Raw genomic sequence first — 20,967 nt, 5'->3', positions numbered from 1 at the left:
ATTCAGGTGCTGAAAACGTCTTTTTAATGCCTAAAGGAAAATTGTGAGCTTTACTTACCATATATATTGGTCAAATGATGCCCTATGCCGGAAGACTGTCTTTTTTTTTTTTCTTCAGTATCGGCAAAGCAGAGACAATTTGTTGCGAAACACTGCCACTGCTGGTCATTCAGTATAATCTGCAGATGGAAAAGTCCACTGTTAGCACATTTACTACAAGCAATACAAAAAATCATGATTTTTATAAAGGGTAAACAGATCAATACTATGGAGTTTGTATTATTGTGAAAATCAGCATCTCATTAGAAAATCAAATCTCGATTTGTGTTTTTAACCTACCATACTACTCTGAATCTCATGCCTCTTTTGCCAACACGCTCTAAACAACTGTAGAAGGTACATTAGGACATAGATAGAGATCTTTTTGCCAGCCAAGTGGCAGCGTACCCCTCTCACTTTATTTGATTTAGGATATGGTACACCAGTAGCAATTAAGCCAGCTGATAAGTTGAGAGGTAGGGTTATGCTACAGTTAATGGGAATGATAAAAGCTATGAATAGCATGTTCATAATCATCATTTGAGCCAATTCCTAGCAGTTCAGCAATAGTGAAGTTGACTAATGCTCAAACTCCCGTTCGTTCAAATTTAGAGGTCTAAAAAGTGCCCTAATTTCGTACATTTTACCATCATAGCTGTCACTTGGGCGTCCGGTCTACCCTGCTACTCATTTCATTAGCAAGATAAATGTATCTTACTGCTTGCTAGGCAACAGCAGAGTGGCCCTCACGTCAGACAACATCTTGCATTTAGCTTTATGATGTCAGCTTGCTAGGCAACAGATTGGCCCTCATGTCAGACAACATCTTGCTTTCGCTTTATGATGTCAGATCATCACTGGTCCAATTGTCCTTGTGGAAGCGGACCACACAGGAGGATGAGATATCAGAAGTTATGCAGTAGGTTGCTATCTCTATTCATGACCGCAAGGCAAGTCGGAGGTGGAATGGCAAATACTCTGAACCACTCAAAGCACTGTGGCCTTTTTTAAAGTGGGATGCAGATACAAAAACAGAGACTATCCTTACCAACAATCCTTCTTGAGTATCAGAGTCCAACATACAGAGTGCAGCGGAAGACGTTAAATGTGCTTCATTCCGTGAGAACGCAACTCTATAGTTCTACAGTGAGATAGTGCATTTCAGCCTCAAAGGAAGCAATGTCCTCAAACGGAACATTGGTGGCACCAGGATCTAAAGCAGGCTTAAGAAGCCTTGGATGCAGTCAGTCTTTTATTAACTATCATGACCGACACAATGTGATCCATAATACTTCCATTTTGGCAGAAATTACATTCAAGCACAGGCCCCCACTAGAAGGTAGTGATGACATTCAGGTGCTGAAAACGTCTTTTTAATGCCTAAAGGAAAATTGTGAGCTTTACTTACCATATATATTGGTCAAATGATGCCCTATGCCGGAAGACTGTCTTTTTTTTTTTCTTCAGTATCGGCAATGCAGAGACAATTTGTTGCGAAACACTGCCACTGCTGGTCATTCAGTATAATCTGCAGATGGAAAAGTCCACTGTTAGCACATTTACTACAAGCAATACAAAAAAATCATGATTTTTATAAAGGGTAAACAGATCAATACTATGGAGTTTGTATTATTGTGAAAATCAGCATCTCATTAGAAAATCAAATCTCGATTTGTGTTTTTAACCTACCATACTACTCTGAATCTCATGCCTCTTTTGCCAACACGCTCTAAACAACTGTAGAAGGTACATTAGGACATAGATAGAGATCTTTTTGCCAGCCAAGTGGCAGCGTACCCCTCTCACTTTATTTGATTTAGGATATGGTACACCAGTAGCAATTAAGCCAGCTGATAAGTTGAGAGGTAGGGTTATGCTACAGTTAATGGGAATGATAAAAGCTATGAATAGCATGTTCATAATCATCATTTGAGCCAATTCCTAGCAGTTCAGCAATAGTGAAGTTGACTAATGCTCAAACTCCCGTTCGTTCAAATTTAGAGGTCTAAAAAGTGCCCTAATTTCGTACATTTTACCATCATAGCTGTCACTTGGGCGTCCGGTCTACCCTGCTACTCATTTCATTAGCAAGATAAATGTATCTTACTGCTTGCTAGGCAACAGCAGAGTGGCCCTCACGTCAGACAACATCTTGCATTTAGCTTTATGATGTCAGCTTGCTAGGCAACAGATTGGCCCTCATGTCAGACAACATCTTGCTTTCGCTTTATGATGTCAGATCATCACTGGTCCAATTGTCCTTGTGGAAGCGGACCACACAGGAGGATGAGATATCAGAAGTTATGCAGTAGGTTGCTATCTCTATTCATGACCGCAAGGCAAGTCGGAGGTGGAATGGCAAATACTCTGAACCACTCAAAGCACTGTGGCCTTTTTTAAAGTGGGATGCAGATACAAAAACAGAGACTATCCTTACCAACAATCCTTCTTGAGTATCAGAGTCCAACATACAGAGTGCAGCGGAAGACGTTAAATGTGCTTCATTCCGTGAGAACGCAACTCTATAGTTCTACAGTGAGATAGTGCATTTCAGCCTCAAAGGAAGCAATGTCCTCAAACGGAACATTGGTGGCACCAGGATCTAAAGCAGGCTTAAGAAGCCTTGGATGCAGTCAGTCTTTTATTAACTATCATGACCGACACAATGTGATCCATAATACTTCCATTTTGGCAGAAATTACATTCAAGCACAGGCCCCCACTAGAAGGTAGTGATGACATTCAGGTGCTGAAAACGTCTTTTTAATGCCTAAAGGAAAATTGTGAGCTTTACTTACCATATATATTGGTCAAATGATGCCCTATGCCGGAAGACTGTCTTTTTTTTTTTCTTCAGTATCGGTAATGCAGAGACAATTTGTTGCGAAACACTGCCACTGCTGGTCATTCAGTATAATCTGCAGATGGAAAAGTCCACTGTTAGCACATTTACTACAAGCAATACAAAAAAATCATGATTTTTATAAAGGGTAAACAGATCAATACTATGGAGTTTGTATTATTGTGAAAATCAGCATCTCATTAGAAAATCAAATCTCGATTTGTGTTTTTAACCTACCATACTACTCTGAATCTCATGCCTCTTTTGCCAACACGCTCTAAACAACTGTAGAAGGTACATTAGGACATAGATAGACATCTTTTTGCCAGCCAAGTGGCAGGGTACCCCTCTCACTTTATTTGATTTAGGATATGGTACACCAGTAGCAATTAAGCCAGCTGATAAGTTGAGAGGTAGGGTTATGCTACAGTTAATGGGAATGATAAAAGCTATGAATAGCATGTTCATAATCATCATTTGAGCCAATTCCTAGCAGTTCAGCAATAGTGAAGTTGACTAATGCTCAAACTCCCGTTCGTTCAAATTTAGAGGTCTTAAAAAGTGCCCTAATTTCGTACATTTTACCATCATAGCTGTCACTTGGGCGTCCGGTCTACCCTGCTACTCATTTCATTAGCAAGATAAATGTATCTTACTGCTTGCTAGGCAACAGCAGAGTGGCCCTCACGTCAGACAACACCTTGCATTTAGCTTTATGATGTCAGCTTGCTAGGCAACAGATTGGCCCTCATGTCAGACAACATCTTGCTTTCGCTTTATGATGTCAGATCATCACTGGTCCAATTGTCCTTGTGGAAGCGGACCACACAGGAGGATGAGATATCAGAAGTTATGCAGTAGGTTGCTATCTCTATTCATGACCGCAAGGCAAGTCGGAGGTGGAATGGCAAATACTCTGAACCACTCAAAGCACTGTGGCCTTTTTTAAAGTGGGATGCAGATACAAAAACAGAGACTATCCTTACCAACAATCCTTCTTGAGTATCAGAGTCCAACATACAGAGTGCAGCGGAAGACGTTAAATGTGCTTCATTCCGTGAGAACGCAACTCTATAGTTCTACAGTGAGATAGTGCATTTCAGCCTCAAAGGAAGCAATGTCCTCAAACGGAACATTGGTGGCACCAGGATCTAAAGCAGGCTTAAGAAGCCTTGGATGCAGTCAGTCTTTTATTAACTATCATGACCGACACAATGTGATCCATAATACTTCCATTTTGGCAGAAATTACATTCAAGCACAGGCCCCCACTAGAAGGTAGTGATGACATTCAGGTGCTGAAAACGTCTTTTTAACACCTTGGCTGCTAAGGGTTTTCCCGCTGGGCGCTGATTACTCTTATTTCCCATTGTTCATGACAAGGTCAGCTCGTCATAAGCGCAGGGCAGGTAACACCCATGACGAGCTGGCCTTGTCATCAGCGCCGAAGGGGTTAATGCCTAAAGGAAAATTGTGAGCTTTACTTACCATATATATTGGTCAAATGATGCCCTATGCCGGAAGACTGTCTTTTTTTTTTTCTTCAGTATCGGCAATGCAGAGACAATTTGTTGCGAAACACTGCCACTGCTGGTCATTCAGTATAATCTGCAGATGGAAAAGTCCACTGTTAGCACATTTACTACAAGCAATACAAAAAAATCATGATTTTTATAAAGGGTAAACAGATCAATACTATGGAGTTTGTATTATTGTGAAAATCAGCATCTCATTAGAAAATCAAATCTCGATTTGTGTTTTTAACCTACCATACTACTCTGAATCTCATGCCTCTTTTGCCAACACGCTCTAAACAACTGTAGAAGGTACATTAGGACATAGATAGAGATCTTTTTGCCAGCCAAGTGGCAGGGTACCCCTCTCACTTTATTTGATTTAGGATATGGTACACCAGTAGCAATTAAGCCAGCTGATAAGTTGAGAGGTAGGGTTATGCTACAGTTAATGGGAATGATAAAAGCTATGAATAGCATGTTCATAATCATCATTTGAGCCAATTCCTAGCAGTTCAGCAATAGTGAAGTTGACTAATGCTCAAACTCCCGTTCGTTCAAATTTAGAGGTCTAAAAAGTGCCCTAATTTCGTACATTTTACCATCATAGCTGTCACTTGGGCGTCCGGTCTACCCTGCTACTCATTTCATTAGCAAGATAAATGTATCTTACTGCTTGCTAGGCAACAGCAGAGTGGCCCTCACGTCAGACAACATCTTGCATTTAGCTTTATGATGTCAGCTTGCTAGGCAACAGATTGGCCCTCATGTCAGACAACATCTTGCTTTCGCTTTATGATGTCAGATCATCACTGGTCCAATTGTCCTTGTGGAAGCGGACCACACAGGAGGATGAGATATCAGAAGTTATGCAGTAGGTTGCTATCTCTATTCATGACCGCAAGGCAAGTCGGAGGTGGAATGGCAAATACTCTGAACCACTCAAAGCACTGTGGCCTTTTTTAAAGTGGGATGCAGATACAAAAACAGAGACTATCCTTACCAACAATCCTTCTTGAGTATCAGAGTCCAACATACAGAGTGCAGCGGAAGACGTTAAATGTGCTTCATTCCGTGAGAACGCAACTCTATAGTTCTACAGTGAGATAGTGCATTTCAGCCTCAAAGGAAGCAATGTCCTCAAACGGAACATTGGTGGCACCAGGATCTAAAGCAGGCTTAAGAAGCCTTGGATGCAGTCAGTCTTTTATTAACTATCATGACCGACACAATGTGATCCATAATACTTCCATTTTGGCAGAAATTACATTCAAGCACAGGCCCCCACTAGAAGGTAGTGATGACATTCAGGTGCTGAAAACGTCTTTTTAATGCCTAAAGGAAAATTGTGAGCTTTACTTACCATATATATTGGTCAAATGATGCCCTATGCCGGAAGACTGTCTTTTTTTTTTTCTTCAGTATCGGCAATGCAGAGACAATTTGTTGCGAAACACTGCCACTGCTGGTCATTCAGTATAATCTGCAGATGGAAAAGTCCACTGTTAGCACATTTACTACAAGCAATACAAAAAAATCATGATTTTTATAAAGGGTAAACAGATCAATACTATGGAGTTTGTATTATTGTGAAAATCAGCATCTCATTAGAAAATCAAATCTCGATTTGTGTTTTTAACCTACCATACTACTCTGAATCTCATGCCTCTTTTGCCAACACGCTCTAAACAACTGTAGAAGGTACATTAGGACATAGATAGAGATCTTTTTGCCAGCCAAGTGGCAGGGTACCCCTCTCACTTTATTTGATTTAGGATATGGTACACCAGTAGCAATTAAGCCAGCTGATAAGTTGAGAGGTAGGGTTATGCTACAGTTAATGGGAATGATAAAAGCTATGAATAGCATGTTCATAATCATCATTTGAGCCAATTCCTAGCAGTTCAGCAATAGTGAAGTTGACTAATGCTCAAACTCCCGTTCGTTCAAATTTAGAGGTCTAAAAAGTGCCCTAATTTCGTACATTTTACCATCATAGCTGTCACTTGGGCGTCCGGTCTACCCTGCTACTCATTTCATTAGCAAGATAAATGTATCTTACTGCTTGCTAGGCAACAGCAGAGTGGCCCTCACGTCAGACAACATCTTGCATTTAGCTTTATGATGTCAGCTTGCTAGGCAACAGATTGGCCCTCATGTCAGACAACATCTTGCTTTCGCTTTATGATGTCAGATCATCACTGGTCCAATTGTCCTTGTGGAAGCGGACCACACAGGAGGATGAGATATCAGAAGTTATGCAGTAGGTTGCTATCTCTATTCATGACCGCAAGGCAAGTCGGAGGTGGAATGGCAAATACTCTGAACCACTCAAAGCACTGTGGCCTTTTTTAAAGTGGGATGCAGATACAAAAACAGAGACTATCCTTACCAACAATCCTTCTTGAGTATCAGAGTCCAACATACAGAGTGCAGCGGAAGACGTTAAATGTGCTTCATTCCGTGAGAACGCAACTCTATAGTTCTACAGTGAGATAGTGCATTTCAGCCTCAAAGGAAGCAATGTCCTCAAACGGAACATTGGTGGCACCAGGATCTAAAGCAGGCTTAAGAAGCCTTGGATGCAGTCAGTCTTTTATTAACTATCATGACCGACACAATGTGATCCATAATACTTCCATTTTGGCAGAAATTACATTCAAGCACAGGCCCCCACTAGAAGGTAGTGATGACATTCAGGTGCTGAAAACGTCTTTTTAATGCCTAAAGGAAAATTGTGAGCTTTACTTACCATATATATTGGTCAAATGATGCCCTATGCCGGAAGACTGTCTTTTTTTTTTTTCTTCAGTATCGGCAAAGCAGACAATTTGTTGCGAAACACTGCCACTGCTGGTCATTCAGTATAATCTGCAGATGGAAAAGTCCACTGTTAGCACATTTACTACAAGCAATACAAAAAAATCATGATTTTTATAAAGGGTAAACAGATCAATACTATGGAGTTTGTATTATTGTGAAAATCAGCATCTCATTAGAAAATCAAATCTCGATTTGTGTTTTTAACCTACCATACTACTCTGAATCTCATGCCTCTTTTGCCAACACGCTCTAAACAACTGTAGAAGGTACATTAGGACATAGATAGAGATCTTTTTGCCAGCCAAGTGGCAGGGTACCCCTCTCACTTTATTTGATTTAGGATATGGTACACCAGTAGCAATTAAGCCAGCTGATAAGTTGAGAGGTAGGGTTATGCTACAGTTAATGGGAATGATAAAAGCTATGAATAGCATGTTCATAATCATCATTTGAGCCAATTCCTAGCAGTTCAGCAATAGTGAAGTTGACTAATGCTCAAACTCCCGTTCGTTCAAATTTAGAGGTCTTAAAAAGTGCCCTAATTTCGTACATTTTACCATCATAGCTGTCACTTGGGCATCCGGTCTACCCTGCTACTCATTTCATTAGCAAGATAAATGTATCTTACTGCTTGCTAGGCAACAGCAGAGTGGCCCTCACGTCAGACAACATCTTGCATTTAGCTTTATGATGTCAGCTTGCTAGGCAACAGATTGGCCCTCATGTCAGACAACATCTTGCTTTCGCTTTATGATGTCAGATCATCACTGGTCCAATTGTCCTTGTGGAAGCGGACCACACAGGAGGATGAGATATCAGAAGTTATGCAGTAGGTTGCTATCTCTATTCATGACCGCAAGGCAAGTCGGAGGTGGAATGGCAAATACTCTGAACCACTCAAAGCACTGTGGCCTTTTTTAAAGTGGGATGCAGATACAAAAACAGAGACTATCCTTACCAACAATCCTTCTTGAGTATCAGAGTCCAACATACAGAGTGCAGCGGAAGACGTTAAATGTGCTTCATTCCGTGAGAACGCAACTCTATAGTTCTACAGTGAGATAGTGCATTTCAGCCTCAAAGGAAGCAATGTCCTCAAACGGAACATTGGTGGCACCAGGATCTAAAGCAGGCTTAAGAAGCCTTGGATGCAGTCAGTCTTTTATTAACTATCATGACCGACACAATGTGATCCATAATACTTCCATTTTGGCAGAAATTACATTCAAGCACAGGCCCCCACTAGAAGGTAGTGATGACATTCAGGTGCTGAAAACGTCTTTTTAATGCCTAAAGGAAAATTGTGAGCTTTACTTACCATATATATTGGTCAAATGATGCCCTATGCCGGAAGACTGTCTTTTTTTTTTTTCTTCAGTATCGGCAAAGCAGAGACAATTTGTTGCGAAACACTGCCACTGCTGGTCATTCAGTATAATCTGCAGATGGAAAAGTCCACTGTTAGCACATTTACTACAAGCAATACAAAAAAATCATGATTTTTATAAAGGGTAAACAGATCAATACTATGGAGTTTGTATTATTGTGAAAATCAGCATCTCATTAGAAAATCAAATCTCGATTTGTGTTTTTAACCTACCATACTACTCTGAATCTCATGCCTCTTTTGCCAACACGCTCTAAACAACTGTAGAAGGTACATTAGGACATAGATAGAGATCTTTTTGCCAGCCAAGTGGCAGGGTACCCCTCTCACTTTATTTGATTTAGGATATGGTACACCAGTAGCAATTAAGCCAGCTGATAAGTTGAGAGGTAGGGTTATGCTACAGTTAATGGGAATGATAAAAGCTATGAATAGCATGTTCATAATCATCATTTGAGCCAATTCCTAGCAGTTCAGCAATAGTGAAGTTGACTAATGCTCAAACTCCCGTTCGTTCAAATTTAGAGGTCTAAAAAGTGCCCTAATTTCGTACATTTTACCATCATAGCTGTCACTTGGGCGTCCGGTCTACCCTGCTACTCATTTCATTAGCAAGATAAATGTATCTTACTGCTTGCTAGGCAACAGCAGAGTGGCCCTCACGTCAGACAACATCTTGCATTTAGCTTTATGATGTCAGCTTGCTAGGCAACAGATTGGCCCTCATGTCAGACAACATCTTGCTTTCGCTTTATGATGTCAGATCATCACTGGTCCAATTGTCCTTGTGGAAGCGGACCACACAGGAGGATGAGATATCAGAAGTTATGCAGTAGGTTGCTATCTCTATTCATGACCGCAAGGCAAGTCGGAGGTGGAATGGCAAATACTCTGAACCACTCAAAGCACTGTGGCCTTTTTTAAAGTGGGATGCAGATACAAAAACAGAGACTATCCTTACCAACAATCCTTCTTGAGTATCAGAGTCCAACATACAGAGTGCAGCGGAAGACGTTAAATGTGCTTCATTCCGTGAGAACGCAACTCTATAGTTCTACAGTGAGATAGTGCATTTCAGCCTCAAAGGAAGCAATGTTCTCAAACGGAACATTGGTGGCACCAGGATCTAAAGCAGGCTTAAGAAGCCTTGGATGCAGTCAGTCTTTTATTAACTATCATGACCGACACAATGTGATCCATAATACTTCCATTTTGGCAGAAATTACATTCAAGCACAGGCCCCCACTAGAAGGTAGTGATGACATTCAGGTGCTGAAAACGTCTTTTTAATGCCTAAAGGAAAATTGTGAGCTTTACTTACCATATATATTGGTCAAATGATGCCCTATGCCGGAAGACTGTCTTTTTTTTTTTCTTCAGTATCGGCAATGCAGAGACAATTTGTTGCGAAACACTGCCACTGCTGGTCATTCAGTATAATCTGCAGATGGAAAAGTCCACTGTTAGCACATTTACTACAAGCAATACAAAAAAATCATGATTTTTATAAAGGGTAAACAGATCAATACTATGGAGTTTGTATTATTGTGAAAATCAGCATCTCATTAGAAAATCAAATCTCGATTTGTGTTTTTAACCTACCATACTACTCTGAATCTCATGCCTCTTTTGCCAACACGCTCTAAACAACTGTAGAAGGTACATTAGGACATAGATAGAGATCTTTTTGCCAGCCAAGTGGCAGCGTACCCCTCTCACTTTATTTGATTTAGGATATGGTACACCAGTAGCAATTAAGCCAGCTGATAAGTTGAGAGGTAGGGTTATGCTACAGTTAATGGGAATGATAAAAGCTATGAATAGCATGTTCATAATCATCATTTGAGCCAATTCCTAGCAGTTCAGCAATAGTGAAGTTGACTAATGCTCAAACTCCCGTTCGTTCAAATTTAGAGGTCTAAAAAGTGCCCTAATTTCGTACATTTTACCATCATAGCTGTCACTTGGGCGTCCGGTCTACCCTGCTACTCATTTCATTAGCAAGATAAATGTATCTTACTGCTTGCTAGGCAACAGCAGAGTGGCCCTCACGTCAGACAACATCTTGCATTTAGCTTTATGATGTCAGCTTGCTAGGCAACAGATTGGCCCTCATGTCAGACAACATCTTGCTTTCGCTTTATGATGTCAGATCATCACTGGTCCAATTGTCCTTGTGGAAGCGGACCACACAGGAGGATGAGATATCAGAAGTTATGCAGTAGGTTGCTATCTCTATTCATGACCGCAAGGCAAGTCGGAGGTGGAATGGCAAATACTCTGAACCACTCAAAGCACTGTGGCCTTTTTTAAAGTGGGATGCAGATACAAAAACAGAGACTATCCTTACCAACAATCCTTCTTGAGTATCAGAGTCCAACATACAGAGTGCAGCGGAAGACGTTAAATGTGCTTCATTCCGTGAGAACGCAACTCTATAGTTCTACAGTGAGATAGTGCATTTCAGCCTCAAAGGAAGCAATGTCCTCAAACGGAACATTGGTGGCACCAGGATCTAAAGCAGGCTTAAGAAGCCTTGGATGCAGTCAGTCTTTTATTAACTATCATGACCGACACAATGTGATCCATAATACTTCCATTTTGGCAGAAATTACATTCAAGCACAGGCCCCCACTAGAAGGTAGTGATGACATTCAGGTGCTGAAAACGTCTTTTTAATGCCTAAAGGAAAATTGTGAGCTTTACTTACCATATATATTGGTCAAATGATGCCCTATGCCGGAAGACTGTCTTTTTTTTTTTCTTCAGTATCGGCAATGCAGAGACAATTTGTTGCGAAACACTGCCACTGCTGGTCATTCAGTATAATCTGCAGATGGAAAAGTCCACTGTTAGCACATTTACTACAAGCAATACAAAAAAATCATGATTTTTATAAAGGGTAAACAGATCAATACTATGGAGTTTGTATTATTGTGAAAATCAGCATCTCATTAGAAAATCAAATCTCGATTTGTGTTTTTAACCTACCATACTACTCTGAATCTCATGCCTCTTTTGCCAACACGCTCTAAACAACTGTAGAAGGTACATTAGGACATAGATAGAGATCTTTTTGCCAGCCAAGTGGCAGCGTACCCCTCTCACTTTATTTGATTTAGGATATGGTACACCAGTAGCAATTAAGCCAGCTGATAAGTTGAGAGGTAGGGTTATGCTACAGTTAATGGGAATGATAAAAGCTATGAATAGCATGTTCATAATCATCATTTGAGCCAATTCCTAGCAGTTCAGCAATAGTGAAGTTGACTAATGCTCAAACTCCCGTTCGTTCAAATTTAGAGGTCTAAAAAGTGCCCTAATTTCGTACATTTTACCATCATAGCTGTCACTTGGGCGTCCGGTCTACCCTGCTACTCATTTCATTAGCAAGATAAATGTATCTTACTGCTTGCTAGGCAACAGCAGAGTGGCCCTCACGTCAGACAACATCTTGCATTTAGCTTTATGATGTCAGCTTGCTAGGCAACAGATTGGCCCTCATGTCAGACAACATCTTGCTTTCGCTTTATGATGTCAGATCATCACTGGTCCAATTGTCCTTGTGGAAGCGGACCACACAGGAGGATGAGATATCAGAAGTTATGCAGTAGGTTGCTATCTCTATTCATGACCGCAAGGCAAGTCGGAGGTGGAATGGCAAATACTCTGAACCACTCAAAGCACTGTGGCCTTTTTTAAAGTGGGATGCAGATACAAAAACAGAGACTATCCTTACCAACAATCCTTCTTGAGTATCAGAGTCCAACATACAGAGTGCAGCGGAAGACGTTAAATGTGCTTCATTCCGTGAGAACGCAACTCTATAGTTCTACAGTGAGATAGTGCATTTCAGCCTCAAAGGAAGCAATGTCCTCAAACGGAACATTGGTGGCACCAGGATCTAAAGCAGGCTTAAGAAGCCTTGGATGCAGTCAGTCTTTTATTAACTATCATGACCGACACAATGTGATCCATAATACTTCCATTTTGGCAGAAATTACATTCAAGCACAGGCCCCCACTAGAAGGTAGTGATGACATTCAGGTGCTGAAAACGTCTTTTTAATGCCTAAAGGAAAATTGTGAGCTTTACTTACCATATATATTGGTCAAATGATGCCCTATGCCGGAAGACTGTCTTTTTTTTTTTCTTCAGTATCGGCAATGCAGAGACAATTTGTTGCGAAACACTGCCACTGCTGGTCATTCAGTATAATCTGCAGATGGAAAAGTCCACTGTTAGCACATTTACTACAAGCAATACAAAAAAATCATGATTTTTATAAAGGGTAAACAGATCAATACTATGGAGTTTGTATTATTGTGAAAATCAGCATCTCATTAGAAAATCAAATCTCGATTTGTGTTTTTAACCTACCATACTACTCTGAATCTCATGCCTCTTTTGCCAACACGCTCTAAACAACTGTAGAAGGTACATTAGGACATAGATAGAGATCTTTTTGCCAGCCAAGTGGCAGCGTACCCCTCTCACTTTATTTGATTTAGGATATGGTACACCAGTAGCAATTAAGCCAGCTGATAAGTTGAGAGGTAGGGTTATGCTACAGTTAATGGGAATGATAAAAGCTATGAATAGCATGTTCATAATCATCATTTGAGCCAATTCCTAGCAGTTCAGCAATAGTGAAGTTGACTAATGCTCAAACTCCCGTTCGTTCAAATTTAGAGGTCTAAAAAGTGCCCTAATTTCGTACATTTTACCATCATAGCTGTCACTTGGGCGTCCGGTCTACCCTGCTACTCATTTCATTAGCAAGATAAATGTATCTTACTGCTTGCTAGGCAACAGCAGAGTGGCCCTCACGTCAGACAACATCTTGCATTTAGCTTTATGATGTCAGCTTGCTAGGCAACAGATTGGCCCTCATGTCAGACAACATCTTGCTTTCGCTTTATGATGTCAGATCATCACTGGTCCAATTGTCCTTGTGGAAGCGGACCACACAGGAGGATGAGATATCAGAAGTTATGCAGTAGGTTGCTATCTCTATTCATGACCGCAAGGCAAGTCGGAGGTGGAATGGCAAATACTCTGAACCACTCAAAGCACTGTGGCCTTTTTTAAAGTGGGATGCAGATACAAAAACAGAGACTATCCTTACCAACAATCCTTCTTGAGTATCAGAGTCCAACATACAGAGTGCAGCGGAAGACGTTAAATGTGCTTCATTCCGTGAGAACGCAACTCTATAGTTCTACAGTGAGATAGTGCATTTCAGCCTCAAAGGAAGCAATGTCCTCAAACGGAACATTGGTGGCACCAGGATCTAAAGCAGGCTTAAGAAGCCTTGGATGCAGTCAGTCTTTTATTAACTATCATGACCGACACAATGTGATCCATAATACTTCCATTTTGGCAGAAATTACATTCAAGCACAGGCCCCCACTAGAAGGTAGTGATGACATTCAGGTGCTGAAAACGTCTTTTTAATGCCTAAAGGAAAATTGTGAGCTTTACTTACCATATATATTGGTCAAATGATGCCCTATGCCGGAAGACTGTCTTTTTTTTTTTCTTCAGTATCGGTAATGCAGAGACAATTTGTTGCGAAACACTGCCACTGCTGGTCATTCAGTATAATCTGCAGATGGAAAAGTCCACTGTTAGCACATTTACTACAAGCAATACAAAAAAATCATGATTTTTATAAAGGGTAAACAGATCAATACTATGGAGTTTGTATTATTGTGAAAATCAGCATCTCATTAGAAAATCAAATCTCGATTTGTGTTTTTAACCTACCATACTACTCTGAATCTCATGCCTCTTTTGCCAACACGCTCTAAACAACTGTAGAAGGTACATTAGGACATAGATAGACATCTTTTTGCCAGCCAAGTGGCAGGGTACCCCTCTCACTTTATTTGATTTAGGATATGGTACACCAGTAGCAATTAAGCCAGCTGATAAGTTGAGAGGTAGGGTTATGCTACAGTTAATGGGAATGATAAAAGCTATGAATAGCATGTTCATAATCATCATTTGAGCCAATTCCTAGCAGTTCAGCAATAGTGAAGTTGACTAATGCTCAAACTCCCGTTCGTTCAAATTTAGAGGTCTTAAAAAGTGCCCTAATTTCGTACATTTTACCATCATAGCTGTCACTTGGGCGTCCGGTCTACCCTGCTACTCATTTCATTAGCAAGATAAATGTATCTTACTGCTTGCTAGGCAACAGCAGAGTGGCCCTCACGTCAGACAACACCTTGCATTTAGCTTTATGATGTCAGCTTGCTAGGCAACAGATTGGCCCTCATGTCAGACAACATCTTGCTTTCGCTTTATGATGTCAGATCATCACTGGTCCAATTGTCCTTGTGGAAGCGGACCACACAGGAGGATGAGATATCAGAAGTTATGCAGTAGGTTGCTATCTCTATTCATGACCGCAAGGCAAGTCGGAGGTGGAATGGCAAATACTCTGAACCACTCAAAGCACTGTGGCCTTTTTTAAAGTGGGATGCAGATACAAAAACAGAGACTATCCTTACCAACAATCCTTCTTGAGTATCAGAGTCCAACATACAGAGTGCAGCGGAAGACGTTAAATGTGCTTCATTCCGTGAGAACGCAACTCTATAGTTCTACAGTGAGATAGTGCATTTCAGCCTCAAAGGAAGCAATGTCCTCAAACGGAACATTGGTGGCACCAGGATCTAAAGCAGGCTTAAGAAGCCTTGGATGCAGTCAGTCTTTTATTAACTATCATGACCGACACAATGTGATCCATAATACTTCCATTTTGGCAGAAATTACATTCAAGCACAGGCCCCCACTAGAAGGTAGTGATGACATTCAGGTGCTGAAAACGTCTTTTTAATGCCTAAAGGAAAATTGTGAGCTTTACTTACCATATATATTGGTCAAATGATGCCCTATGCCGGAAGACTGTCTTTTTTTTTTTCTTCAGTATCGGCAATGCAGAGACAATTTGTTGCGAAACACTGCCACTGCTGGTCATTCAGTATAATCTGCAGATGGAAAAGTCCACTGTTAGCACATTTACTACAAGCAATACAAAAAAATCATGATTTTTATAAAGGGTAAACAGATCAATACTATGGAGTTTGTATTATTGTGAAAATCAGCATCTCATTAGAAAATCAAATCTCGATTTGTGTTTTTAACCTACCATACTACTCTGAATCTCATGCCTCTTTTGCCAACACGCTCTAAACAACTGTAGAAGGTACATTAGGACATAGATAGAGATCTTTTTGCCAGCCAAGTGGCAGGGTACCCCTCTCACTTTATTTGATTTAGGATATGGTACACCAGTAGCAATTAAGCCAGCTGATAAGTTGAGAGGTAGGGTTATGCTACAGTTAATGGGAATGATAAAAGCTATGAATAGCATGTTCATAATCATCATTTGAGCCAATTCCTAGCAGTTCAGCAATAGTGAAGTTGACTAATGCTCAAACTCCCGTTCGTTCAAATTTAGAGGTCTAAAAAGTGCCCTAATTTCGTACATTTTACCATCATAGCTGTCACTTGGGCGTCCGGTCTACCCTGCTACTCATTTCATTAGCAAGATAAATGTATCTTACTGCTTGCTAGGCAACAGCAGAGTGGCCCTCACGTCAGACAACATCTTGCATTTAGCTTTATGATGTCAGCTTGCTAGGCAACAGATTGGCCCTCATGTCAGACAACATCTTGCTTTCGCTTTATGATGTCAGATCATCACTGGTCCAATTGTCCTTGTGGAAGCGGACCACACAGGAGGATGAGATATCAGAAGTTATGCAGTAGGTTGCTATCTCTATTCATGACCGCAAGGCAAGTCGGAGGTGGAATGGCAAATACTCTGAACCACTCAAAGCACTGTGGCCTTTTTTAAAGTGGGATGCAGATACAAAAACAGAGACTATCCTTACCAACAATCCTTCTTGAGTATCAGAGTCCAACATACAGAGTGCAGCGGAAGACGTTAAATGTGCTTCATTCCGTGAGAACGCAACTCTATAGTTCTACAGTGAGATAGTGCATTTCAGCCTCAAAGGAAGCAATGTCCTCAAACGGAACATTGGTGGCACCAGGATCTAAAGCAGGCTTAAGAAGCCTTGGATGCAGTCAGTCTTTTATTAACTATCATGACCGACACAATGTGATCCATAATACTTCCATTTTGGCAGAAATTACATTCAAGCACAGGCCCCCACTAGAAGGTAGTGATGACATTCAGGTGCTGAAAACGTCTTTTTAATGCCTAAAGGAAAATTGTGAGCTTTACTTACCATATATATTGGTCAAATGATGCCCTATGCCGGAAGACTGTCTTTTTTTTTTTTCTTCAGTATCGGCAAAGCAGACAATTTGTTGCGAAACACTGCCACTGCTGGTCATTCAGTATAATCTGCAGATGGAAAAGTCCACTGTTAGCACATTTACTACAAGCAATACAAAAAAATCATGATTTTTATAAAGGGTAAACAGATCAATACTATGGAGTTTGTATTATTGTGAAAATCAGCATCTCATTAGAAAATCAAATCTCGATTTGTGTTTTTAACCTACCATACTACTCTGAATCTCATGCCTCTTTTGCCAACACGCTCTAAACAACTGTAGAAGGTACATTAGGACATAGATAGAGATCTTTTTGCCAGCCAAGTGGCAGGGTACCCCTCTCACTTTATTTGATTTAGGATATGGTACACCAGTAGCAATTAAGCCAGCTGATAAGTTGAGAGGTAGGGTTATGCTACAGTTAATGGGAATGATAAAAGCTATGAATAGCATGTTCATAATCATCATTTGAGCCAATTCCTAGCAGTTCAGCAATAGTGAAGTTGACTAATGCTCAAACTCCCGTTCGTTCAAATTTAGAGGTCTTAAAAAGTGCCCTAATTTCGTACATTTTACCATCATAGCTGTCACTTGGGCATCCGGTCTACCCTGCTACTCATTTCATTAGCAAGATAAATGTATCTTACTGCTTGCTAGGCAACAGCAGAGTGGCCCTCACGTCAGACAACATCTTGCATTTAGCTTTATGATGTCAGCTTGCTAGGCAACAGATTGGCCCTCATGTCAGACAACATCTTGCTTTCGCTTTATGATGTCAGATCATCACTGGTCCAATTGTCCTTGTGGAAGCGGACCACACAGGAGGATGAGATATCAGAAGTTATGCAGTAGGTTGCTATCTCTATTCATGACCGCAAGGCAAGTCGGAGGTGGAATGGCAAATACTCTGAACCACTCAAAGCACTGTGGCCTTTTTTAAAGTGGGATGCAGATACAAAAACAGAGACTATCCTTACCAACAATCCTTCTTGAGTATCAGAGTCCAACATACAGAGTGCAGCGGAAGACGTTAAATGTGCTTCATTCCGTGAGAACGCAACTCTATAGTTCTACAGTGAGATAGTGCATTTCAGCCTCAAAGGAAGCAATGTCCTCAAACGGAACATTGGTGGCACCAGGATCTAAAGCAGGCTTAAGAAGCCTTGGATGCAGTCAGTCTTTTATTAACTATCATGACCGACACAATGTGATCCATAATACTTCCATTTTGGCAGAAATTACATTCAAGCACAGGCCCCCACTAGAAGGTAGTGATGACATTCAGGTGCTGAAAACGTCTTTTTAATGCCTAAAGGAAAATTGTGAGCTTTACTTACCATATATATTGGTCAAATGATGCCCTATGCCGGAAGACTGTCTTTTTTTTTTTTCTTCAGTATCGGCAAAGCAGAGACAATTTGTTGCGAAACACTGCCACTGCTGGTCATTCAGTATAATCTGCAGATGGAAAAGTCCACTGTTAGCACATTTACTACAAGCAATACAAAAAAATCATGATTTTTATAAAGGGTAAACAGATCAATACTATGGAGTTTGTATTATTGTGAAAATCAGCATCTCATTAGAAAATCAAATCTCGATTTGTGTTTTTAACCTACCATACTACTCTGAATCTCATGCCTCTTTTGCCAACACGCTCTAAACAACTGTAGAAGGTACATTAGGACATAGATAGAGATCTTTTTGCCAGCCAAGTGGCAGGGTACCCCTCTCACTTTATTTGATTTAGGATATGGTACACCAGTAGCAATTAAGCCAGCTGATAAGTTGAGAGGTAGGGTTATGCTACAGTTAATGGGAATGATAAAAGCTATGAATAGCATGTTCATAATCATCATTTGAGCCAATTCCTAGCAGTTCAGCAATAGTGAAGTTGACTAATGCTCAAACTCCCGTTCGTTCAAATTTAGAGGTCTAAAAAGTGCCCTAATTTCGTACATTTTACCATCATAGCTGTCACTTGGGCGTCCGGTCTACCCTGCTACTCATTTCATTAGCAAGATAAATGTATCTTACTGCTTGCTAGGCAACAGCAGAGTGGCCCTCACGTCAGACAACATCTTGCATTTAGCTTTATGATGTCAGCTTGCTAGGCAACAGATTGGCCCTCATGTCAGACAACATCTTGCTTTCGCTTTATGATGTCAGATCATCACTGGTCCAATTGTCCTTGTGGAAGCGGACCACACAGGAGGATGAGATATCAGAAGTTATGCAGTAGGTTGCTATCTCTATTCATGACCGCAAGGCAAGTCGGAGGTGGAATGGCAAATACTCTGAACCACTCAAAGCACTGTGGCCTTTTTTAAAGTGGGATGCAGATACAAAAACAGAGACTATCCTTACCAACAATCCTTCTTGAGTATCAGAGTCCAACATACAGAGTGCAGCGGAAGACGTTAAATGTGCTTCATTCCGTGAGAACGCAACTCTATAGTTCTACAGTGAGATAGTGCATTTCAGCCTCAAAGGAAGCAATGTTCTCAAACGGAACATTGGTGGCACCAGGATCTAAAGCAGGCTTAAGAAGCCTTGGATGCAGTCAGTCTTTTATTAACTATCATGACCGACACAATGTGATCCATAATACTTCCATTTTGGCAGAAATTACATTCAAGCACAGGCCCCCACTAGAAGGTAGTGATGACATTCAGGTGCTGAAAACGTCTTTTTAATGCCTAAAGGAAAATTGTGAGCTTTACTTACCATATATATTGGTCAAATGATGCCCTATGCCGGAAGACTGTCTTTTTTTTTTTCTTCAGTATCGGCAATGCAGAGACAATTTGTTGCGAAACACTGCCACTGCTGGTCATTCAGTATAATCTGCAGATGGAAAAGTCCACTGTTAGCACATTTACTACAAGCAATACAAAAAAATCATGATTTTTATAAAGGGTAAACAGATCAATACTATGGAGTTTGTATTATTGTGAAAATCAGCATCTCATTAGAAAATCAAATCTCGATTTGTGTTTTTAACCTACCATACTACTCTGAATCTCATGCCTCTTTTGCCAACACGCTCTAAACAACTGTAGAAGGTACATTAGGACATAGATAGAGATCTTTTTGCCAGCCAAGTGGCAGCGTACCCCTCTCACTTTATTTGATTTAGGATATGGTACACCAGTAGCAATTAAGCCAGCTGATAAGTTGAGAGGTAGGGTTATGCTACAGTTAATGGGAATGATAAAAGCTATGAATAGCATGTTCATAATCATCATTTGAGCCAATTCCTAGCAGTTCAGCAATAGTGAAGTTGACTAATGCTCAAACTCCCGTTCGTTCAAATTTAGAGGTCTAAAAAGTGCCCTAATTTCGTACATTTTACCATCATAGCTGTCACTTGGGCGTCCGGTCTACCCTGCTACTCATTTCATTAGCAAGATAAATGTATCTTACTGCTTGCTAGGCAACAGCAGAGTGGCCCTCACGTCAGACAACATCTTGCATTTAGCTTTATGATGTCAGCTTGCTAGGCAACAGATTGGCCCTCATGTCAGACAACATCTTGCTTTCGCTTTATGATGTCAGATCATCACTGGTCCAATTGTCCTTGTGGAAGCGGACCACACAGGAGGATGAGATATCAGAAGTTATGCAGTAGGTTGCTATCTCTATTCATGACCGCAAGGCAAGTCGGAGGTGGAATGGCAAATACTCTGAACCACTCAAAGCACTGTGGCCTTTTTTAAAGTGGGATGCAGATACAAAAACAGAGACTATCCTTACCAACAATCCTTCTTGAGTATCAGAGTCCAACATACAGAGTGCAGCGGAAGACGTTAAATGTGCTTCATTCCGTGAGAACGCAACTCTATAGTTCTACAGTGAGATAGTGCATTTCAGCCTCAAAGGAAGCAATGTCCTCAAACGGAACATTGGTGGCACCAGGATCTAAAGCAGGCTTAAGAAGCCTTGGATGCAGTCAGTCTTTTATTAACTATCATGACCGACACAATGTGATCCATAATACTTCCATTTTGGCAGAAATTACATTCAAGCACAGGCCCCCACTAGA

The sequence above is a fragment of the Lissotriton vulgaris genome, chromosome 12, assembly GCF_964263255.1.
Source record: "Lissotriton vulgaris chromosome 12, aLisVul1.2, whole genome shotgun sequence".
Classification (NCBI taxonomy): domain Eukaryota; kingdom Metazoa; phylum Chordata; class Amphibia; order Caudata; family Salamandridae; genus Lissotriton; species Lissotriton vulgaris.
The sequence above is the reverse complement of the archived record's forward strand: the minus strand, read 5'-3'. Positions refer to the sequence as shown.